The 25,561-nt window shown below is 38.9% G+C and overlaps 1 non-coding gene across 1 annotated transcript; it reads left to right on the top strand.

Annotated features, from left to right (window-relative positions):
• Positions 1 to 18,245: 18,245 nt before the first annotated feature.
• On the top strand, positions 18,246 to 18,351 carry LOC121983608. The gene has a single exon (XR_006112638.1). It is a non-coding gene; the product is annotated as a small nucleolar RNA R71 (small nucleolar RNA).
• Positions 18,352 to 25,561: the final 7,210 nt, after the last annotated feature.

The following is a 25,561-nucleotide window of genomic DNA, read 5'->3' as shown; positions in this document are numbered from 1 at the left end:
CTATACCTACCTTTATATCCATTCTAAGGTGGCCGGCCAAGCAAGCTTGGAACCCAAGCTTGGGCCGACCAAGCAAATAGGATGAGCCAAGTTGTGTGGTCGGCCCTAGCTTGAATCCAAGCTTGGTGTGGATGGCCACATTAAATTAAAAAGAATTTTATTTTTTAAATCTTTCTTATGTGGATACCATGGTTTTAAAAGAGAGTTTAAAATTTAAATATTTCCTTTTATAGCTTTCTACAAAAGATTAAGTAAAAGGTTTGATATCTTTCCTTATTTGTAGTTAAAAGGAAGATTTTAATTTTTGATAAAAACTTTCCTTTTATGAAACCATCCTCATGATTTTAAAAGAGAGTTTTAAAATTAAAATTTTTCCTTTTATAGTTTCTACAAAAGATTAAAAAAAGATTTGATATCTTTCCTTATTTGTAGATTGAAAGAAAGATTTTAATTTTTGATAAAATTTTCCTTTTATGAAACCATGTTCATGATTTTAAAAGAGAGTTTTAAAATTAATTTTTTTCTATTATAATTTCTACAAAAGATTAAGAAAAAATTTGATATCTTTCCTTATTTGTAGATTGAGAGGAATATTTTAATTTTAAAGATAACTTTCCTTTTTGGAAATCATCCACATATTTTAATAGAGAGATTTTAATTTATAAAATTTCCTTTTATAACCAACCATGAAGGTAAAAATTAATAGAGAAATTTTTATTTTAAAAATTTTTGGAAACAAATTAGGAAGTTTTAATTCTTGTGATTAAAACTTTCCTTGCTTGGAGAATTAGAGGTCGTCGGCCACTTTAATAAAAGAAAAGGAAATTATTTTTTATCAATTAAAATTTCCTTTTCATGGCAAAGAAAATAAGGAAGTTTTTATTAAAACTTTCCTTATTTGCCAAGACCAAAGATTATAAAAGAGAGGGAGGGGGTGCCTATTAGGATGTATACTAAAAGTCTAGCTTTTGGTATAAACATTTATCTAGAAATAAGAATCACATTGGTCAAATGTCTACATTTATGATAAATGTAGTTGTTCAGTTAATTTATATTGTAGATAACATAGTATGTGGTGTCACACACAGAAGATCATGTTATCGGTTCTTTATAAATTATAAATAGTTGCTCATGACTAAGATGGAAAGGAACAAACCATTGGAATAATAGTAGTGTAATTAGGTATTAGTTTATCTTGACTAATAAATTACACTAGTACACTCTAAGTGTATTGAGTAGGACTATTTTAGATAAGTTCTTTTTATACTGACTTGATAAAAGAACTAGATCTTAGTTATTATGGAAGTGTGTGCTCTTAATCCTAATATAATAACAAACACATATATTTAGTATTTATTTCTTTGACTTATCAATGGGTGATATTTAGCTCGATAAATCAATAATCCCGATAAGTTGGGAAATGATATTACTTATAGTGTGTGTTGTTGATTATAGAAGGGGGTGCCTGTTAGGATGTATACTAAAAGCCTAGCTTTTGGTATAAACATTTATCTAGAAATAAGAATCACATTGGTCAAATGTCTACATTTATGATAAATGTAGTTGTTCAGTTAATTTATATTGTAGATAACATGGTATGTGGTGTCACACACAGAAGATCATGTTATCGGTTCTTTATAAATTATAAACAGTTGCTCATGACTAAGATGGAAAGGAACAAACCATTGGAATAGTCGTAGTGTAATTAGGTATTAGTTTATCTTGACTAATAAATTACACTAGTACACTCTAAGTGTATTGAGTAGGACTATTTTAGGTAAGTTTTTTTATACTGACTTGATAAAAGAACTAGACCTTAGTTATTATGGAAGTGTGTGCTCTTAATCCTAATATAATAACAAACACATATATTTAGTATTTATTTCTTTGACTTATCAATGGGTGAGATTTAGTTCGATAAATCAATAAGCCTGATAAGTTGGGAAATGATATTACTTATAGTGTGTGTTGTTGATTATAGAAGGAAACTGTGTCATAGAAATATAGGTTGAGAATGACCCCAAGAGGAGCTCATAAGGATTGTCATGTTAAACCCTGTAGGTGGACTTAGTCCGACATGATGATAAGGTTGAGTGGTACTACTCTTGGACTAAGATATTAATTAAGTGAGTTATCAGTAACTCATTTAATTAGTGGACATTCGTTATCTTAAACACAGGGAGATTAACACACTCATAATAAGAAGGAGCCCAAAATGTAATTTGGGATTGGTGCGGTAGTTCAATAATAGTTCTTTAGTGGAATGAATTATTATTGATGAAATTAAGTTATGTGTTCGAGGCGAACACGGGATGCTTAATTTCATCGGGAGACCAAAACCAATTCCTCCTCTCGGTCCCTATCGTAGCCTCTTGTATATAGAGATTTATACCCACCACATACCCACCTTCTTACCCAACCTATAGGGGCTGGCCAAGCCAAGCTTGAAGCTCAAGCTTAGGGCCGGCCAAGCCTAAAGGTTGAGCCTTAAGGTGGCCGGCCAATTGCTTGGAGCCCAAGCTTAGGTGGTCGGCCACATCATATTAAAAAGGATTTTATTTATAAATTTTTTCTTATGTGGATTCCATGGTTTTAAAAGAGAATTTAAAATTTAAATCTTTCCTTTTATAACGTTCTACAAAAGATTAAGAAAAGATTAGAAATCTTTCCTTATTTGTAGATTGAAAGATGGATTTTAATTTTAAAGAAACTTTCCTTTTTTAACCATGTTCATGATTTAAAAGAGAGTTTAAAAATTAAATATTCTCTTTTATAAGTTTCTACAAAAGATTAAGAAATGATTTGATATCTTTCCTTATTTGTAAATTGAAAGAGATTTTAATTTTTAGAGATAACTTTCTTTTTATCCACATGTTTAAAAGAAAGTTTTAATTTATAAAATTTACTTTTTATAATCCACCATGAAGGGAAAAATTATTGGAGAATTTTTTTATAAATTTCCGGAAACAAATTAGGAAGTTTTAATTCTTGTGTTAATTAAAACTCTCCTTGTTTTATTTTTAAAAGTGGCCGACCATTACAAATTGAGAAGAGAAAATTGTTTTTAATTAAATATATTTTCCTTTTCATGGCAAAAGAATTAAGGAAGTTTTTATTAAAATTTCCTTATTTGCCAAAACCAAGAATTATAAAAGAGGGGGTAGAGGTGCCTTCATGGGTAAAATTCTATTATTTTTCTCCTCTCTTTTTCTCCTTGGGTGTGGTCGGCCCCTCCTCTTTCTCTCTTCTTCATCTTGTGGCTGAACCTCATCTCATCCTTGGAGTCCTTGTGGTGGCCGGATCTTGCTTGGAGAAGAAGGAGAGAAAAGGAGGCGATATTTCTAGCATCCCTTGGAGCTTGGTGGTGGCCGAACCTCATCATCTTTGGAGGAGCTTTTGGTGGCCAAAACCTAGAAGGAAGAAGAAGGTTCTTGGTAGTTCTCATCTTTGCCCACACAACGTCCGGGATAAGAAGAGGAATACGGTAGAAGATCAAGAGGTTATTTGCTTACAAAGAAAGGTATAACTAATAATTGTTTTTCGCATCATACTAGTTTTCTTTGTATAGTTATTTTTGGAAATACCAAACACAAGAGGCATATGATTCTAGAGTTTTTGGATTTGGTTTGAAGTTGTGTTTCTTTTATTTTATTTTTTGAATTTGTGATTCGATTGTTCTTTTTGGTTAACCTAGAGTTATTTAAGGAAATTAAATATTAGCTTTTCTTAAAAGGCTTTGTCTAGGCGGTGGTGGTTGCTCCCATATCCAAGAAGGCCATGCAGTCCTGGAAGCCAATTTTGGAAATTAATATTTAATGGAATTAATAACATAGGTGGATTTGAATCAATAGTGTTAAGTTTCGCTTGTGATTCAAATCTAAACCATTAAGAACAGATAAGTTAAATTTGGAATCAATGATGTTAAGTTCCGTCTGCGATTCCTAATTTAACTTCTAAAGAACACAATAGGTTATTTAAGGAAAGGTTCGACACTTGTACAAAAATTTTGTATAGTGGAGCCGGTACAATTTTCCTTGGACTAACCAACAGTGCCTTCACAAAAAGTGAACTCTCTTCTATTCTCTCCTCTCTTCCTTGGTGTGGCCTACCCTCTTATTCTCCCTTTTCCTTTTTCTTTCTTCTCCTTGGCCGAACCTCATCATCTCTTGGAGCTTGGAAGTGTTGGTTGCGACTCGAAAAACCTAACGGTTCCTTTGTACAAAACTTTTGTACAAGATCTTAACCTTTCCTAGCTACCATGTGTTCTTTTAAATTAAACTTGGATCGCCTGCAGAACTTAACACGTTTGATCCCAAGTTTAACTTATATATTCTTTTAGGTTTAGATTTGGATCTCCTGCGGAACTTAACACTTCAATCCAAATCACTTAGGTCACAAAGTTGATTAAATATTAGTTTCCAAATTTGGCTTCCAGGACTGCATGGCGAGGCACATGACCTTCTTGGATATGGGAGCAACCACCACCACCTAGACAAAGCCTTTTAAGGAATGTTAATATTTAATTTTCTTAAATGACTCTAGGTTAACCAAAAAGAATAATCGAAGCACAAGTTCGAAAAGAAAACAAAAGAACACGACATCGAAAACTAATTCGAAATCTAGAATCACATGCCTCTTGTATTTGGTATTATTACAAAGAAATAAAACTAGTATGATGTCGAAAATAATTACTAGTTATACCTTTCTTTGTGAACTTTCAATGACCTCTTGATCTTCTATCGTATTCCTCTTCTAACCTCAGACATTGTGTGGGCAATGATCTTCCGAGATGACAACCACCAAGGCACCTTCTTCTTCCTTCCTTCAAGTTTCGGCCAAGCAAAAACTTCCAAAGGATGAAGAACTTTTTCCACCAACCAAGCTCCAAGGGATGCAAGAAACAAGCCTCCTTTCTCTCCTTTTCTCCAAGCTAGACCCGGCTACTTCTATGTCTCCAAGAGGTGATGAAGTCTCGGCCACAAGAAGAAGAAGAGAGAAGAGGAAGGGGAAACTCTAGGGGCCGACCACACCTAGGAAGAAAAGAGAGGAAGAAAAAGAATAGAGTTGTTCACCATGAAGGCACCTCTACCCCCTCTTTTATAATCCTTGGTCTTGGCAAATAAGGAAATTTAAATAAAAATTTCCTTAATTCCTTTGCCATGAAAAAGAAAAATTATTTTAATTAAAATATTTTTCTTTTTTTTTCAATTACAATGGCCCGACCACCTCTTTCCCCAAAACAAGGAGAGTTTTAATTAAAACAAAAATTAAAATTTTCTAATTTATTTCCAGAAATTTATAAAAAAAATTTCCAATAATTTTAATCCCTTCATGATTGGTTAATAAAAAGGAAATTTTATAAATTAAAATCTTTCTTTTAAACATGTGGATAATTTTCAAAAAGGAAAGTTATCTCTAAATATTAAAGTCTCCTTTCAATCTACAAATAAGGAAAGATATTAAATCTTTTTTTAATCTTTTGTAGAAACTAATAAAAGAGAATTTTTAATTTTTAAACTTTCTTTTAAATTATGAACATGATTAAAAGGAAAGTTTTTACCAAAATTAAAATCAACCTTTTAATCTACAAATAAGGAAAGAGATTTAGCTCTTCTCTTAATCTTTTGTAGAATTTTATAAAAGGAAAGATTTAAATTTTTAAACTCTCTTTTAAATCATATTATCCACATAATAAAAATTTTTAAAAATTAAAATTCCTTTTTATTTTAATAGGGCCGGCCACCCAAGCTTGAGTTCAAGCTAGGGCCAAGCTTGAGTTCAAGCTAGGGCCGACCACATGAATTCACCCATGAACCAAGCCATGGCCGGCCCTAGCTTGGTCGGCCCCTATAGAATGGGTAAGAAGGTGGGTATAGTACTCTATAATTAAGAGGCTACAATAGGGACCGAGAGGAGGAATTGGTTTTGGTCTCCTGATAAAATTAAGTATCCCGTGTTCGCCCCGAACACACAACTTAATTTTATCAATAATAATTCATTCCACTAGAGAAATATTATTGAACTACCGCACCAATCCCAAATTACATTTTTGGGCTCCTTCTTATTATGAGTGTGTTAGTCTCCCTGTGTTTAAGATGTCGAATGTCCACTAATTAAGTGAGTTACTGACAACTCATTTAATTAATATCTTAGTCCAAGAGTAGTACCACTCAACCTTATCGTCATGTCAGACTAAGTCCACCTGTAGGGTTTAACATGACAATCCTTATGAGCTCCTCTTGGGGGCATTCTCAACCTAGATTACTAGGACACAATTTCCTTCTATAATCAACAACACACACTATAAGTGATATCATTTCCCAACTTATCAAGCTTATTGATTTATCGAACTAAATCTCACCCATTGATAAATTAAAGAAATAAATATCAAATATATGTGCTTGTTATTATATTAGGATTAAGAGCACACACTTCCATAATAACTAAGGTCTTTGTTCCTTTATAAAGTCAGTATAAAAGAAACGACCTCTAATGGTCCTACTCAATACACTCTAAGTGTACTAGTGTAATTATATAGTTAAGATAAACTAATACCTAATTACACTACGACCTTCCAATGGTTTGTTCCTTTCCATCTTGGTCGTGAGCTACTGTTTATAATTTATAAGGTACTGATAACATGATCCTCTGTGTGTGACACCACACACCATGTTATCTACAATATAAATTAATTGAACAACTACATTTATCATAAATATAGACATTTGACCAATGTGATTCTTATTTCTAGATAAATGTTTATACCAAAAGCTAGACTTTTAGTATACATCCTAACAGGAAAGTGGCAGGTGTTAGGACCAAAAGTAGCTAGAAGGGGGGGGGGTGAATAGCTCGTCGCGTTCGCTCGTTGCTCGGCGTTGCTCGGCGTTGCTTGTTTCTTCAAGAATATGCAGCGGAAAATATAGAAACAAATACAACAACGCTAACACGGTTGGTTTACTTGGTATCCACCTCACAAGAGGTGACTAATCCAAGGATCCACACCAACACACACACCCTCCACTAAATAAAACTCTCCTTTATGGTAACTACCAAGGGAGGAGAAGCCCTACAAGACTCTCGGTACAAGAAGAAGGAAAGGGAAACAAAATACAAGCGCAAAGCTTACAATGAATGCAGAAAACCCTAACCCTAGCTTCTCTTCTTGCCTTTGATCCACCTCTTGACTCGGAGAGCTTCCAAGAACCTTCAAGAACTGGCGATCACGAGCTTTGAGAGTGCTGTGGAGGAGCTGGCGAAGATCTGAGATGAAACCGTGAAGAGATGCCGCAGCCATCACATGCCTGCAGCTATAAACGACGCCAACGGTCGGATCCCGATCGATTCGAATATTCCCAATCGATCGGGGAGGCTTTGGATCGATCCACGGATCGATCCAGAGCGCCTGGATCGATCCACGGATCGATCCAGCGCTTATCGCGCGAAGCAGCCGCGTCCCAATCGATCCACTGATCGATTGGGACCTCTGGATCGATCCAGAGGCTCTCTGTTCGCTGGGACAGGTCTGGATCGATCCACTGATCGATCCAGAGCCTGGATCGATCCACTGATCGATCCAGCACTTGATTTTTGTCCAAAACCAAGTCCCAAACCTCCCAAACCAACATCCGGTCAACCTTGACCTGTTGGTATGTCATGCCTAGCATCTAGTCACTCCCTTGACCTGCTAGGACTCCCTTACCAAGTGTCCGGTCAATCCCTTTGACCCACTTGGACTTTTCTCTGTGCCAAGTATCCGGTCAATCCCTTTGACCTACTTGGACTTTTCTTTCATGCCAAGTATCCAGTCAATCCTTTGACCTACTTGGACTTTTCTTTCATGCCAAGTATCCAGTCAATCCTTTGACCTACTTGGACTTCCCAACACCAGATGTCCAATCATCCTTGATCCATCTGGATTTTCCCTTGCCTGGCTTCACTCACCAGGACTTTCACCTAGCTTCACTCACTAGGGTTTTCCATCTGCCTAGCTTCACTCACTAGGACTTTCACCTGGCTTCACTCACCAGGATTTCCATCTGCCTAGCTTCACTCACTAGGACTTTCACCTGGCTTCACTCACTAGGATTTTCATCTGCCTAGCTTCACTCACTAGGACTTTCACCTGGCTTCACTCACCAGGATTTCCATCTGCCTGGCTTCACTCACCAGGACTTTTCTTCTGCCTGGCTTCACTTACCAGGACTTTCCTTCTGCCTGGCTTCACTTACCAGAACTTTCCTTCTGCCTGGCTTCACTCACCAGGACTTTCATACTGCCTAGCTTCACTCACTAGGTCTTTCATTTTGCCTAACATCCCAGTTAGGACTTCCCAGTCAAGTATCCGGTCAACCTTGACCTACTTGACTCTTCTTCAATCAATATCTTATTGTCAAACATCTAAACCCAAACCAAGACTCAGCTTGGTTACCCAGGTCAACCTTGAACTGAGGGATATTGCACCAACAATCTCCCCCTTTTTGATGTTTGACAATACCACAATAACACTTACAATCCCATATGTAAGTTAGGCTAATCCCATAGCCTCCTTCTTCATGCCACTAGGTAATGAAAGTATAAATTAAGCTCTTCATTCTCCCCCTAAGAGGGCAAACTCCCTCTAGGTAATGAAAGCCTAACTTACTCCCTTTCATGAGTCCTTTCATTCTCCCCCTATGACCTTCCCATAGGTAATGAAGGCCTAAGCTTAACCATACATTCTCCCCCTATTGGCACACATCAACCCATCGTTGGACACACATCAACCTATGCTCCAATTCTGGGCACACGTCAACAAATCCATTTGTTGAAGACTCTCCCCCTGAAGAGTTGCTCATCGTTGTTCACAACATCACTCGTTGTGATCAACACGATAAAGAAGGTCCCATACCCTTCATTTATCCTTAACTTCTCCCTCAATATAGACAAATACCCAACCTTGAGCATTATCTAACCACTTGAGTTCCCACTTGAAATAATGCGGATATCCACTCCCCATTTCAAGTTCAAAAGCTCATACATGAGCATTTTCTTTAAAGAAGGTTAACCACCTTCCAAGGTTCATGAAAAGTAATTTTCATGTCTTTAAAGAGTCCCTCCCCCTAAAGGCACGGTGGTAACTTCTGTCATTGCACCAACAATGACTTGGAATCCCTAAAACATTAGGAAACCCAAATTTAGAAGTTTTGAGGTTTAAATGTTCAATATTTGAAACAACCTCAACCTAAACTTCTACTTAGTCTTCGTTAACCAATCTATCCTTGTTTTCAACATGAAAACACCCTTTGTATGTATACAAATGTATTTTAGGGGTTTGGAATGGTTACCTAGACTCAAAGAGGTTCAAAGATGCTGAAATCAAGCCTTCCCAGCCAAAATCAGCAACTTGGATCGATTGGAGTTGGGTTCCAATCGATTGAACCTTTCTGAATCGATCCACTGATCGATTCAGACTACCTGGATCGATCGGCTGATCGATCCAGCGAGCTTCTGTTCGCGAGAGGCTTGCCTTCTGAATCGATCCACGGATCGATTCGGGCACTCCAATCGATCCATGGATCGATCGGAGCTCTGATAGTTGCTGAAATTCCATTTCAGTCAACTTCAGAAACCCCTAGAAAATTCTATAAAAATCCAAAAATCATGAAATTTAGTGTAGACATTATTTAGGGCATACTTAATCATGGAAAAATAGATTTCTATGAAAATACATCATATTTTCAAAGATTGACACAAACTTGAAAACTTGCAAAAACTTTAGTGTTTTTCTTCAAGTTTGTGTCTAACTATTCAATGGTGATTACTATCAAAAGATAGCCTTCACCAAGGTTTTCCAAAAACATTTTAAAAACATTTTCAAAACCAATATCCCATCATGTTCCTTGGGCATAATGCACATGACTTGTACATTAGCTTTCCCAATGATGGGAAAACACATAACTATGTGTTTTGATGAACCTAAAACTCAAAAGAATGCACTAAATCAGCATGTTGAGTTTTGTTCATCATCCTAATATCTCACTTGTATCTATTGTGGACAAAACACATACAAGTCATCTTAGAGGTCTTTGTGAGATGTAAAATTTGGTTTTGCCCTATTCTAGGGATCATGCATATCTATCTAGGCATTTTAGAGATATTAGACATCCACCTAGGATGTCACTTGTCAATAAGTGTCGTTAAATGCCATTCGTCCTTAATTACAAGGAATTAAACTTAATGCATGATTATGTTATGGCATACATCAAAAGAAAATAATTTTCAAAAGAAAATATCCTATTACTACATGATGTATGAATGTCATGACATGGTATTTTTGGATTTTTCATAATAAAACATGAATGCAAAACTAGACATGATGTCATGGCATATGATGGGCAAACAATCATGGCAAGATTTAGCATAAATAAAATATACCTAGATTAACTATCTAAGTATCCTTAAAGTCTTAGCTAAACTTACATCTTAAACCTAGATTGCCCTAAAGTGCTACAAGAGAATGCCAAAGCCTAAATTGGCATTTCTAATTTCCTTGATTTAATGTATGCCAATTGAAAATAAACATGTCCTCAAATGTTGGCATATTCCATTTTTCCTCAAGAGTGATTACATAAATCAAGGCCCGGATTGCCTTAAATTTCCAAGAGAATACCAAAATCCCAACTTGGTATTTCTCAAGGTTTTCCCAATTTGTGCCATTTTAAGATAAAATCAAAATTTCACCATTAGACACATTTTACTCTTTCAAGGAGTAATCAATAATTCCATTTCATTTTCAAAGGTTAACTAAAACCTTGAAAATGCTCCTTGAGTGTCAATTTCCTCAAAGTTGGGTTAACTACCCTTCTAATCGGAGTTGACACTCTCTAACCCATCTATGGGGTAGAGAAGATGCTCCTAGGAACCCAACACCTATTGGTGCTCCTTGGATTCTCTAGGTACTCACTAGGGATAACTTTCCTAGATACCTTCCTATTGACCTTGTTGGGCTTCTTAGAAGCCTTGGTCACATTTTCTAGGTCAACTCTAGGGATAGCCTCCCTTGTGACCTTGTTAGTGACTTTCTTAGACTTCTTAGAAGTCTTAGTCACTTTGGTTGCAAAGATACTCTTAGGGATGACTTCCCTAGTATTCTTGGCTTGACCACTAGACCTAGGGTTTGTTCCATAACTATATGGAACTCTATGGTAAGAGGGCACATCCTTCTTAGCCTTTGGTTTGTATCCCAAACCTCTATGGCCATTAGATGACCTTTGTGCTCCTAGACCTAGGCTATGCTCATTTTGCCCTTTTAGGATATTTTCCATCCTTTTTAGGGTCCTTTCCATTTTATCAAGCCTTGACCTTAAGACTTGATTTTCTATCACTAAGTCCTTAGTTTTAGATTTTTCATTTGATTCATGAGCATATTTGTTCTTGGGCTTGTATCTAAAATCTTTAGAGTTATTGCCCAAGTGTCTATCTACCTTCCTAACCTTAGGTTGGGTAGTTTTGGCATGTAGGGCCACATGTTTTTCCTTAAAGCCCTCATGCTTTCTATTCTTATGGTAAATTGCATTAAAATGATAAAAGTTAGAACTATCATGCTTTTACCATAATGTAAAGGGGTAGGCTCAATAAATGTTACCTTCTTCTTTACCTTGGAGGCTCCCCTTGCCTAGTGCATCCTTGAGCCTTGACCACCTTCTTCCCCTTGGGGCATTGACTTCGGTAATGCCCCTTTTGATTGCAAGAGAAGCATATAATATGCTCCTTGCTCTTCTTTGTGTTGGGGATGATCTCCTTGGGCTTCGCCTTGCCCTTTTGTGCCACTTGACCCTTCTTCTTGGCCAATTTAGGGCACTTGCTCTTGTAGTGTCCATGTTCCCTACACTCAAAGCATATAATATGATTTTTATTTTTAATTGAAATATTTATACCTTTGCTTGTAGGGGTGGCATCTTTTCCTTTGGATCCGGAGGTAGAAGCTTCCTCTTGATCCGATCTTGATTCTCCTCCATTTGATTTTTCTTGACTCGTGGAGGTAGAAGCTTCTTCAATCTCTTCATCTCTTGACCCGGATGTAGAAGCTTCTCCTTCTTCTTGATCCGGTGTCACCAAGGATTGCTCCCCCTCAATCCTAGAGGTGGAGGCTTCATCATCTTGAATATGAAACAAGGAGTATGCTCCCTCCTTGTTCCCTTCGTTGCATTCCCTTGAAGATGAAGCTTCTTCTTGAACTTCTTCTTGGAGGTTGAGCATCTCTCAACCTCGGAGTCCTCCTCTTGGTCTTGATCCAATGAGTCACCCTCTTTGGATTCTCCTTGATCTGGTACAGTGGAGGGGATCTCATGAATTCTTGCCAATTTGCTCCAAAGCTCCTTGGCATCTTCAAACTCTCCAATTTGTTCCAAGATGTTGCTTGGCAATAAATTGACCAAAAGCTTGGTCACTTTGTCATTGGCCTCACATCTTTGGATTTGGTCTTTGCTCCACTTGCTCCTTTTGAGTACTTTGCCCTTGGAATTTGTGGGAGCTTCAAAACCTTCCATGAGAGCAAACCATTGCTCTATCTCCATCATAAGAAAATTTTCGATTCTTGATTTCCAAGAATCAAGCTTGTAGATGAATATGGTGGAGCCACCCTTGTGTCAAATCCAAGTCCATCTTGGAATTGCATCTTGAAGTTGAGCTTGATAAAATCTTGAACTTGAAGAATTTGCTCCAACTTCTTCACCCCTCTAGCTTTTCTTGTTATGCTTGACCCTTCCGGCGATGATTCCGGTGAAGAGCGGCCTTGCTCTGATACCACTTGTTAGGACCAAAAGTAGCTAGAGGGGGGGTGAATAGCTCGTCGCGTTCGCTCGTTGCTCGGCGTTGCTCGGCGTTGCTTGTTTCTTCAAGAATATGCAGCGGAAAATACAGAAACAAATACAACAACGCTAACACGGTTGGTTTACTTGGTATCCACCTCACAAGAGGTGACTAATCCAAGGATCTACACCAACACACACACCCTCCACTAAATAAAACTCTCCTTTATGGTAACTACCAAGGGCGGAGAAGCCCTACAAGACTCTCGGTACAAGAAGAAGGAAAGGGAAACAAAATACAAGCGCAAAACTTACAATGAATGCAGAAAACCCTAACCCTAGCTTCTCTTCTTGCCTTTGATCTGCCTCTTGACTCGGAGAGCTTCCAAGAACCTTCAAGAACTGGCGATCACGAGCTTTGAGAGTGCTGTGGAGGAGCTGGCGAAGATCTGAGATGAAACCGTGAAGAGATGTCGCAGCCATCACACGCCTGCAGCTATAAACGACGCCAACGGTCGGATCCCGATCGATTCGAATATTCCCAATCGATCGGGGAGGCTTTGGATCGATCCACGGATCGATCCAGAGCGCCTCTGTGCTCTGGAAAAGCGCCTGGATCGATCCACGGATCGATCCACGGATCGATCCAGCGCTTATCGCGCGAAGCAGCCGCGTCCCAATCGATCCACTGATCGATCCGGACCTCTGGATCGATCCAGAGGCTCTCTGTTCGCTGGGACAGGTCTGGATCGATCCACTGATCGATCCAGCACTTGATTTTTGTCCAAAACCAAGTCCCAAACCTCCCAAACCAACATCCGGTCAACCTTGACCTGTTGGTATGTCATGCCTAGCATCTAGTCACTCCCTTGACCTGCTAGGACTCCCTTACCAAGTGTCCGGTCAATCCCTTTGACCCACTTGGACTTTTCTCTGTGCCAAGTATCTGGTCAATCCCTTTGACCTACTTGGACTTTTCTCTGTGCCAAGTATCCGGTCAATCCCTTTGACCTACTTGGACTTTTCTTTCATGCCAAGTATCCAGTCAATCCTTTGACCTACTTGGACTTCCCAACACCAGATGTCCAATCATCCTTGATCCATCTGGATTTTCCCTTGCCTGGCTTCACTCACCAGGACTTTCACCTAGCTTCACTCACTAGGGTTTTCCATCTGCCTAGCTTCACTCACTAGGACTTTCACCTGACTTCACTCACCGGGATTTCCATCTGCCTAGCTTCACTCACTAGGACTTTCACCTGGCTTCACTCACCAGGATTTCCATCTGCCTAGCTTCACTCACTAGGACTTTCACCTGGCTTCACTCACCAGGATTTCCATCTGCCTGGCTTCACTCACCAGGACTTTTCTTCTGCCTGGCTTCACTTACCAGGACTTTCCTTCTGCCTGGCTTCACTCACCAGGACTTTCCTTCTGCCTGGCTTCACTCACCAAGACTTTCATACTGCCTAGCTTCACTCACTAGGTCTTTCATTTTGCCTAACATCCCAGTTAGGACTTCCCAGTCAAGTATCCGGTCAACCTTGACCTACTTGACTCTTCTTCAATCAATATCTTATTGTCAAACATCTAAACCCAAACCAAGACTCAGCTTGGTTACCCAGGTCAACCTTGACCTGAGGGATATTGCACCAACAGCAGGATCTTGCTAGGAGAAGAAGGAGGAAAAGGAGGCTTTGTTTCTAGCATCCCTTGGAGCTTGGTGGTGGTGGCCAAGACTTGCTATCTCTTGGATAAATTTGCTTGGTCGAAACTTGGAATAAGGAAGAAGAAGGGCTTGGGTGGTTCTCATCTTGGAAGATTGTCGCCCACACGACGTCCGAGATAAGAAGAGGAATATGGTAGAAGATCAAGAGGTTGTTGCATACAAAGAAAGGTATAACTAGTAATTATTTTCCGTATCATACTAGTTTTTCTTTGTATGAATTCTAAACACAAGAGGCTAGAGATTCTAGATTTTTGGATTTGTAATTCGAAGTTGTGTTTCTTTTATTTTATTTTATTTGTCGATCTTGTGATTCGATTATTCTTTTTGGTTAAACCTAAGGTTATATAAGGAAATTAAATATTGAATTTCGTTAAGAGGCTTTGTCGAGGCAGTGGTGGATGTTCTCATACCCAAGTAGGTCGTGTGTCTCACCATGTTTGACTTGGGAACCGATTTTTGAAATTAATATTTAATTAAATTTGTAACCTTGGTGGATTTGGATCTATAATGTTAAGTATCATTTGTGATCCAAGTCTAATCCACTAAGAATAGATAAGTTAAATTTGGAATCAATAATGTTAAGTTCTGTTTGCGATTCCAAATTTAATTTCTAAGGAACATAATAGGTTGTTAGGAAAGGTTCAGGACTTGTACAAAATTTTTGTACAGGGGAACCGGTACGATATTCCTAGGACCAACCAACAGTTTGGAGGGCTGCGAGTGTCCAGATGTCGAGGGCTCAATGTATGGCTCTGTATCTCCGGATATGGAAGGGACATTTTTGGGGTCTAAATCAGTAATTACCCAATTAGCTGGGTTACGAACTGTAGTTTGATCAAGACAAGGAAGGGGTAAAGGAAAACCATTCCTCCTAGGAAATGCAAAACCATTCTCATCCCGAATAATTATTTTCATAGCAAGATAAGCATCCATATCGATCATATCATTGCCTTGAGTAACTTCCAACCCATCTAAATCAAGCTCCATGTTAATGGCTATTTGAGTAATCAAACCACCAAGAACTATTGATCCCGAAGATGCCCTTGTAGCTCTCACTAAGGTTTGCAAAAAATGAAAGCCAGAATCAAAATCAACCTTATGTAACATAGCCCATAGAGAATAAAGTTCTACTTTCTTAACGACTCCATCACTTTCCCCTCTACCAAAAATAGTTTTGCTCATGACTTGATGTAGATATCTAAAAATAGGGTTTTGCATGTGAGAAACCTTGGCTCTAGAGGGCTCATAGGGTTGATCTAATCCGGTAATCGAACTCCAAAAATTGTTCCAATTAAACCTAGAATCAAACCTCTGAGAGCTACCAGAAGACAATCCAAAATAAGTGTTACAGTCACTAAATGTCCAATGAAATTCTTGATTCATTAATCTAAAAGTTATCTTGCCAACATAATCATCCTCATTGGCAAAATAGATATCTAGTGAACTTAGAAACTCCAAAACAAGGCGAGGATAAGTAGGTAGATGTGTGTACAAAATATCACTCCAATCCAAGAACTCAATCATCCAATATATATCATCTCTAATTCCCATCATATCTAAAACGGTTGGATCCATATACCTAGTACACACGATCTTTCTATTGACAAGAATTGCAAATCTAGTTATTTGATCATCATTTCTAAACACGATATTGAATTCGTTGTCATTACCTTCGCCGCGTGAGGTCCTCTTTCCTTTGCCTTTCACCGGTTGTTTCCCTTTATCTTTGGTTGGCTCCTTCCCTTTGTATCCACTAGATCCACCACCCCCCTTACAAAGTCTCTTCAGAAGGTTGGACATATTGTCAAGTTTGAGTGGGGAAGGGTACTGTTTGTGATTAGAGAAGCTAGATCTTGAAGAAAGAGTTCTTGAAGAATAGGATCTTAGGGTTATGAAAGTGGAGATCTTGAGTCTAGGAGAAAAGAAAAATCTAGATCTAGATGAAGTTTGTGGAAAAGAAAGAGTTTTAGACCTAGATCTGAGAAGATTTGGAGAAAAGGTTGAAGAAGAAAGGAGTTTTGGAGAGAAGAGGGTGTTGAGATGAGGGGGGTGTGTGGTGGACATGGCTTAAATATGGTCGTATATAGGAGACACGACCTGAACAGTTTCTCCACACGGGTCGTACAGATCTACACGACCCCTCCCTTCTTCCTCTCGGGTTGACTCACACGGCCGTGCCAATTGGCACGGCCGTAACCTTCTTCTTCTCGACTATCCTTGCACGGTCGTGTCTAGGACACAGCCTCACTTGTTTCTTCCTCTGAAATTAGCACACGACCATGTCGAATGACACGACTAGTGCATGCTTCGGTACTAGTTTCTTCACACGGTCGTGTGTGAGAGATGGCCAAGAAGCTTTCCTCCTCTGGAGTCTTCACATGGCTGTGTCTGAGACACGACCATGCACCTTTTCTTCTCTGGAGACTCTACATGGTCGTGTCATGTAGACACAGCTAGAGCATCACCCTCCTCTGCAGCATATGCCTGATCATGTACAACACACAGCCATGCTCTGTTTTGCTCCACTTGATGATTTTTCTCCTTTCTTGCTTCTCCAATACTTCCATGCCCATGAAGCAGTCATGGTCAGCTCATGGAAGCGAAATTTCAACCTGAAAACCAAGCAAAAAGACAAAGTAAAAACACTACTAATAAAAATATAGAAACATAAAATGCACTAACTAAAAGAACCCTTGGGTTGCCTCCCAAGAAGCGCTTGTTTAGGGTCTTTAGCTCGACCAATCTAATCATTCTTCTCTTTTCCTCACCCTTGGAGGGCAGACATATTTGTCATTTTTGTTGGGAGGAATTCTCCCAACATCTTCCACCATAATATTTTCTTCATTTGGTGACCTCCCATGAGGATGAAAATTCCACTCCTCAAGTTTATAAATACTTGCCCTGCTACAAGCATTCAAAAGAGAAGAGACATGGTTAGAGGCATTGGATAAATCATATTCCAACCGTTCCTTACCAATTACCAAAGAAAGTTTATGATTTTTAACATCTATAATAGATCCCGCTGTAGCAAGGAATGGTCTTCCCAATATGATAGGAATTTTTGGGTCCTCCTCCATGTCTAACACCACAAAATCTGTGGGAATTATACTCCCACCTACCTCTATCGGCACATCTTCAACAATACCCATAGGGTACCTGCAGGAATGATCAACAAGTTGTAGTGTCATGGTAGTAAGTTTAAAGTTTTTGAGACCTAATTTATTACAAATAGAATAAGGAATGAGGCTAACACTTGCCCCCAAATCACAAAAAGCTTTCTCGATAAATTCAGTTCCTATATTGCAAGGAATATAGAAGCTCCCTGGATCCTTCAACTTTGGGGAAGTATTCTTCTCAATGGACATGAGTCATTAGAATGTTCAGAACTTCCACATACTTCACAAGAAGAAACAATGGCATTGACCGTATTTGAAATAGCTCCCATGTTTTCAAATCTCTTTGTAAGAGCATCCAGTTTTGCAGCCAATAAAGTAACTGCATCAACATCAAATTTCCCTGATGCTTTTATTGTTGGGTTCATACAAGAATAGCCACCACTTCTTTTATTAGCCCATTGATGGTGATTTTGTGCTACACTCTCAATTATTTCTTCGACTTCATCCAAGCTCTTGTTCATAAGTGCCCCTCCAGCAGCTGAATCAAAGGACACCTTTATATGGTAATTGATGCCATTATAAAATTTATGTAACACTAACCACCTCTCCAAAACATGGTGTGGGCATTGTCTGAGCATACTATTATATCTATCCCAAGCTTCAAATAGAGATTCTGAATCAGCTTGTTTGAAACTTGCAATAAGATTCCTCATATGGGTCGTTTTACTTGGAGAATAGAATTTGTCAAGAAATTATTGCTCACATTGCTCCCATGTGGTGATGCTATTTGGAGCCAAAGAGTTTAACCATTGCTTAGCTCTATCTCTTAAAAAAAACCCAAACAATAGTAAGCGCACAACTTCGGAAGGAACACCATTCATCTTCATTGTACCGCATATCTCATAGAAGACCTCCAAGTGTTGATTTGGGTCTTCATGTGGTCCTCCACCAAACTGATTTTGCTGCACCATAGAAATAATTGCAGGTTTGATCTCAAAATTGTTTGCTTTAACTGAAGGTCTTGAAATACTAGATAGAAACCCCTAGTGTAAGGTGCTGTATGATCCTTTAGTGGTCTATTAGCCATGATAGAACGTTCTTGTTCTTCTAAATGTCTTTGCAGAATTTTTCTTCTATGAAATGGTCTATCTATCTCAGGGTCTAGAGGAAGAAGTTCTCCTCCAAAGTTAGATCTTCACATACACAAGAATAAGATTGCAAAATGATAGTTGTTCAAAATAAAAAAAAAGAATAATGAAATTGAATCAAAGACAAGAAAAACAGAGAAAAATTAGATTAAAATGTTAGAAGATTAAAAGTGTAGAATTAGAATTACAACAAGCAAGAAGTAGAAAAGAATACAAGAAAAAGTTATGAAAATAGAATTCTAAAAATTAGATTCAACTATGAAAATGAAAAGAAAAGAAAAGTTATGTTTAGTCTAACTCAATTGATAATCCCTAATGTTATAGCGCAGTCCCCTCGACAACGGCGCCAAAAATTTGTTGACTCTCCGCAAGTGTACAGAAATGTCGTAAGTAATAATAAAAGATATCGTATCGACAGGGACTGGAATAAGCACTAAAGATGTCTCAACACGAATTAGCTAAACAACTAATCAATTGGTTTTCAAAAGCTAAATGCAACTATGCAAAGTAAAACGTAGAAATGAAAGAATAAGAAACAAGAATAAGGGCAATGGTAAAGGTATGTTCTAGGAGTTTTGGTTTCTTTGTAATGTTATTCAATGTAATGATCTACCAAATCTTATTCCTCAATTGATCATCATTTGTAGAAGGTTACCGGTTCTCTCTTGCAATAGACAACCGACCTAGGACTGAAATCTATACCTAAATGTGATCAATTAGGGATGAATCTATGTTGTCCTTACACGGGCTTGCCTATCACGTGCGTCCCTCAGATAATTAACATAGAATTCATCACCCCTCAACCGCATCAAGATATCATATATAATCTATACAATCTATCCTACCCTCTTGAAATACCTAATTTTCCTTTCAAGATTACCTCTCAAATGTCCTTACATGGGCATGTTCCTGTCACGAACGTCCCTCAGAAAATCGAATGGGAAGCAATCCATACAAGATCCACAAGATATTTAAACATTCAATCAAGCATGATAAATGAGCCCTAATTACAACAATCCACACAAGAAAGAATAGATACAAACAGGGAAAAATCATAGAAATATGAAATGGGCAAATACACAAGAGTTTTACATCAAATCTCCATTACAAATACTCCCTCCATCCTAGAACAAGTGATTTAATCCATAGAACAAGGAAAGAAACCCAAAGATAAAGAGAACACAAGCATCTTGATCCCAAATCCGAGATAGAAAGGGAAGAAAAGCTTATCTACGATGAAGAACCGTTTTCGGATTTAATCCTCGTTCCCCGAAGTCGAAACGATGAAGATCTGCCCTTAGATCGCCGGAAATCCCTCCAAGAAGGTGGAGGAACGCCCCAAATCTTGATTCCCCCCAAAAGGGAGAAGATCCCCTTTCAATTCATGAAGGAGACCTTATATAGAGGGGAGGTTTGGGCGCCACACAGCCCCGAGGCATGACCGTGTGAGGTTCACACGGCCAAGGCCACTCCCTTCTCTGCCTTCCTTACATGGTTGTGTGTAATACACGACCGTGGCACACACTGCTTTTGCTTCCCTTGCACGGCCATGTAGATCTACACGACCTGCACTGCCTCTACCTCTACCTCTGGAAACCTCGCATGGTCGTGTGGTGCACACGGCCAGAGTCTTCTTGGTCTCTGGAAACCTTGCACGCCCGTGTTGATCTACACGCCCATGTAAGGCTTCAGCTCTGGATGGCTTGCATGGTTGTGTAGTGTACACAGCCATGGTCTTTCTGGCTTCAAATCTTAGCACGGTCGTGTGAGGTTCACACGGCCGTGGCAACTTCCACCTCTGCTGTAGCCACACGACCTGGGCTCTCCACACGGCCTGGGCAACCCCCCATGGTAGAGCTGTGTGAGGTTAAGGAATGGCGCTTTCCTCTCTAGATTCACTTGTAGATTTGGCCTCAAACATGAATCCTTCACCAAATTCGACCCCTGTGTATAGAAAATGCACAAAAGCAGATCTCCGAACAAAAAGACTAGGAAATATAGAAGTACGAAAATACGTAGACAAAGCATGTGCAAAGTATGTGAATGTGTGCCCAAATATGCATAAAAGGTGTATATAATCTACGCACATCAATGAGCAACTAATTAAAAGAAGAGGCAAACAGATTTGACTTGGTTACAACCTAGGCGGTTGTTAATCCAAAACGGTTGCAAAGCTCTACTAGAAAAATCTCCTTCTCTATAGACGGAGAAGCCTCTTACACTCTTTGAAAAGCTTAGAAAAGACTAGGAAATGATTACAGTAGTTGTTCACTCATTGTTGTTGATTTCCTAGGTCTAGGGGTCTTTTTATAGCCCCTGGAAAATCTTATCTGAAGCTTGAAGGCACCTCCAAAGGGCTTGGAAGGTGCCTCCAAAGGGCTTGGAAGGCGCCTCCAGCGTGGCAAGTGGATAAATCTTTATCCACTTGCAAACGGCTAGTTTGACTGGCCGAAGGCGCCTTCTATAGCCTTGGAAGGCGCCTTCGCATTATTCATAGAAGGCGTCTTCCACCCATGGAAGACGCCTTCCACAGAAGGGACGGAGGCGCCTCCAGCAGCACTTGCAGCTCCATTTCACTCCTTTGCTGCTGCGATCTCTTGGGTGATTTCGGCCACCAGAATAGGGCTCACCCGAACATAATTTCTAGCTTTCTCCTCGAGCAGGCTTCCGCTCCAGCTTCTTGTCCCTCAAACGATGCATACACTCTTCTCATCCACCGGTGTACTCTTCTGTAGCCCTTTTATCCCTCGGATACACCGAGCCTATCGGCTCCCTTCCCATGCTATCCTTCTCACTAGCTGCGTCTTCCGCTCGACTTTCTATGCTCCTAAGCTCCTACACACTTAGACACAGGGATCAAAATCAAACAGGACCCAACCTAACTTGGTTGATCACATCAAAACAACCACGGGGTCCAACAATCTCCCCCTTTTTGATGTGCATCAACCCAAGTTCAAGTTAGGGTAATAATAGACAAGCAGTAATAAACTTTAAGTATAAAGTTTACAATAAAAGAAATTGCAACACTAAGTATAAAATAAACTGATTTGAATTCAAAATTTGAAAAAAAAAAAAATCTAACTCCCCCTACTCCCCCTCAACTTGTACCTATTTCTCCCCCTTTGATCACATCAAAAAATAGGATAAAAATATAGAAATTTAAGTTTTAGGCAAAAACTTGATTTAACAAAACAAGTAAAAAAATTTCTAAGTTATGGAGTTTTTCAAAAATTGACAAACATTAAAAGCATTATCTTAATTAATTTCACAAGCTTATCAGTTTATTAATTAAATATTTAATTCAATAATCGGCTTACAGGTTGTGATGAGGCACTAGGCCTTCTTGGTTATTGGATCATCAACCACTTCTAGACAAATCCTTTTAAAGAATTTAAGCATTTAATCTTTTCTAAAAGCCTTAGAAAAAATGTTTAATCTAAGTAAGACTTTGGAACCCAATATAGGTTCCTTCTTATTGAGTTAACTAAGAATTTAGGGGGCACATATTCTCTGGGAATTTTTCTAAATTGACCTTGGTGATGTCTAATATACTAATTTATTCTACCATAAATTCTAAGTTTTGACTTTTAAAAGTTATTTGGTTTCAAGCATGCATGGTCATTTTTCAATTTTTTGATTTCTATTTTCAATTTTCCATTTTTCTAATTTTATATTATCATACAATTCTAGAGGGCATGTCTTTGCTAGGTTCAATTTCAACTCAACATTTTTATTTTCTAGTTTAACTAGATCTTTAGTAAGACTTTTAATAAAATTAAAGGACTGCTTGGGAGATAGAGCACGTACCTCACTTACCTCAATTTCTGATGCTCCCCCTTCATCGCTGCTTTCTTTCAATGATCCTCCCACTTCATCTATGCTCATCTCTGAGCTGGTCTCATCTTCTTCTTGATGGATTGGCGTTAGGGCTAGTCCAGCATATGCTTTGATCTCATATTCGGAGGATGACGACTCATCCCACGTGGCTTTGAGATTATGTTTGGGCTGAGTTGACTTCTTATTCTTTTCCTTGCCTTTGTTCTTCAGTTTCGAATAGTCATCTTTGATTTTCCCTTCTTCATTACAATTATAGCATCGGACGACCCTTTTATTTCGATACTGCTTTCTCATCTGTGATTTAAATTTATTAGATTTACTAAATTTATTGAACTTCCTTACCATTAGCGCTGCTTTGTTTTCATCAATTGATTCTTCAGAGGCTGAATCGTTAGTTCTTGCCTTTAGGACAACGTTCTGACTCGGTCCTTTTCTTTGTCCTATGCATCAAGATTCTTAATTTGAAAGTAAATAAAAGACTTTCTAAAGTACTTATCTCGATATCTTTGGATATATAGTAGGAGTCTACTATAGTTGTCCATTCGGGTGTTTTGGGAATGCATTTAAAGCATACCTTTGTGCGTCCGGATTTGTTATCCTTTCTCTAAGGTTTGTTAGTCTGGTGATCAGCTCTTTGATTCTTCCGTGTAGTTGTGATACTGACTCTCCTTCCATCCGGAGGTTCGTCAGTTGATTCCGGAGCACGTCCCGTCTCGCAAGCTTTGTTTCGGAAGTATTTTCGTGTAGTTCCGAGAACTTCTTCCAAAGTTCCTTTGCTGATTTGTAATCTTCGATTCAATTTACTTCATGGGGTGGAAGAACGTTGAGCAGATGGAATTCCTCTCTACCGTTTGCCATGAAGTCAGCTTGTTCCTTCTTCGTCCACTGATATTCTTCTTTGTCTTTTGGAATTGTAAAACCATATTTCATTATTAACAAAATTTCAAAATCTATTTTGAAGAATACCTCCACCCGACGTTTCCATTGTGCGAACTCTCCCTCGAATTTTGGTGGGTGAATACTTGCACCGACCATCGTCTTGATCTTGATGCTTCAGTCAGCGGTTAGTCCTTCTGAGGCAGTTGGGCTCTGATACCACTTGTTGGCGCAGCGGGGACGATAAGAGGATGCAACATCTGTAAAAAAAAAACTTTATCTATTTTTCCAACTAAGATTAGTAGCACTATCACAATAATTATAATCTTAAAAAATGAACAACTAATAAAAAGAAGAGGTAAATAGATTTGACTTAGTTGCAACCTAGGTGGTTGTTAATCTAAGGTGGTTGCAAAGCTCTACTAGAAAAATCTCCTTCTCTGTAGTCGGAGAAGCCTCTTACACTATTTGAAAAGCTTAGAAAGTACTAGGAAATGATTACAGTAGTTGTTCACTAGTTGTTGTTGATTTTCTAGGTCCAAGGGTCTTTTTATAGCCCCTGGGAAATCTTATCTGAAGTTTAAAGGCGCCTCTAAAGGGCTTGGAAGACGCCTCTAGTGTGGCAAGTGGATAAAGCTTTATCCACTTGCAAATGGCTAGTTTGACTGGCTGAAGGTGCCTTCCATAGCCTTGGAAGGTGCCTTCGCACTGTTGATCGAAGGTGCCTTCCATCCATGGAACGTGGCTTCCACAGAAGGCATGGGGATGCTTCAATAGACTTTGAAGGCGCCTTCAGTAGACTTGCAGCTCCATTTCGCTCATTTGCTACTACGATCTCCTGGGTGCTTTCGGCCACCGGAATAGGGCTCACTCGAACCCAATTTTCGGTCTTCTCCTCGAGCAGGCTTCCGCTCTGGCTTCTTGTCCCTCGAACTTCATGTACATTCTTCTCATCCATCGGTGTACTCTTCCGCAGCCCTTTCATCCTTCGGATGCACTGAGCCCGTCGGCTCCCTTCTCATGACATCCTTCTCGTTAGCTACATCTTCCGCTCAATTTCCTATGCTCCTAAGCTCCTGCACACTTAGACACAAGGATCAAAACCAAACAGGACCCAACCTAACTTGGTTGATCACATCAAAACAACCATGAGGTCCAACAGATGTTGGTTATGGTAACTAGTTCATGAAAGTGACTCGTTGTAAGACTTCATATGGTTCTCTACATATATATATAGATATGTCTATGAAGTTCTTATTGCAGCACGAGTGCAAGTTTCCTTCGACTTAAGGTATACAAGTCATATTGGTCATAGAGACTTATATTTTGACATCTTAAGCAAGCATCTCATTGAGGTGTAGACCCAAGATGATTGGGTATAAGTTAAAGTGCCCAAAAGTATTTGGATAGCCCACATAGGATTCACCGCTCCTTACGAGAAGACGTATACCCTATGGTCACTCGTTAGGATTATTACTCAAAGCATTTTGCAAAAGCATCACATGTTAAGAGTGTGAGATTCTTGTACACATGTACAAGTAATTTGAATCTGCAGAACGAGAAAATATTACTTGGGCTAGGTGTGAGGTAGTTAACTTAGTGGGGACAAAATACATAGACCATGTCCTAAACTAAGTGGGTATAAGACAAGTGAAAAGAACAAGACACGACTTGTAGGACTGTTGGGCCGGCTAGAAGGGGGGGGGGGGTTAGATAGCCTGCAAACACAAAAACAAAACCAACCCTTCTCGAACTCTTAAACTAACACTTATAAAATAAAGTAAGAAGAAAGTAAATCATAAAAGAGAGGCACACGATATTTACTTGGTTACAACCGGGGAGGTTGTTAATTCAAGGCAAATGTAGTACTAAATACTCCTTCAGGTGGAGAAGCCTCGTACAACAATGAAGCGCAGAAACAGAAGCTTAACTCTAAACTAAAGCACACAAGTGTTGGAATTATAATTTGTGAGTTCGTTGAAAAGTTTCTGGACCAAGGCTATATTTATAGCCTTGGTTGAGGCGCCCTGGGGGGATAAAATTTTATCCCCAACGTTCAGATCG

This window comes from Zingiber officinale, chromosome 5A (assembly GCF_018446385.1).
Source record: "Zingiber officinale cultivar Zhangliang chromosome 5A, Zo_v1.1, whole genome shotgun sequence".
In the NCBI taxonomy this organism is placed as follows: Eukaryota; Viridiplantae; Streptophyta; class Magnoliopsida; order Zingiberales; family Zingiberaceae; genus Zingiber; species Zingiber officinale.
Note: the sequence above shows the minus strand (reverse complement) of the source record. Positions and strands in the feature narration are given on the sequence as shown.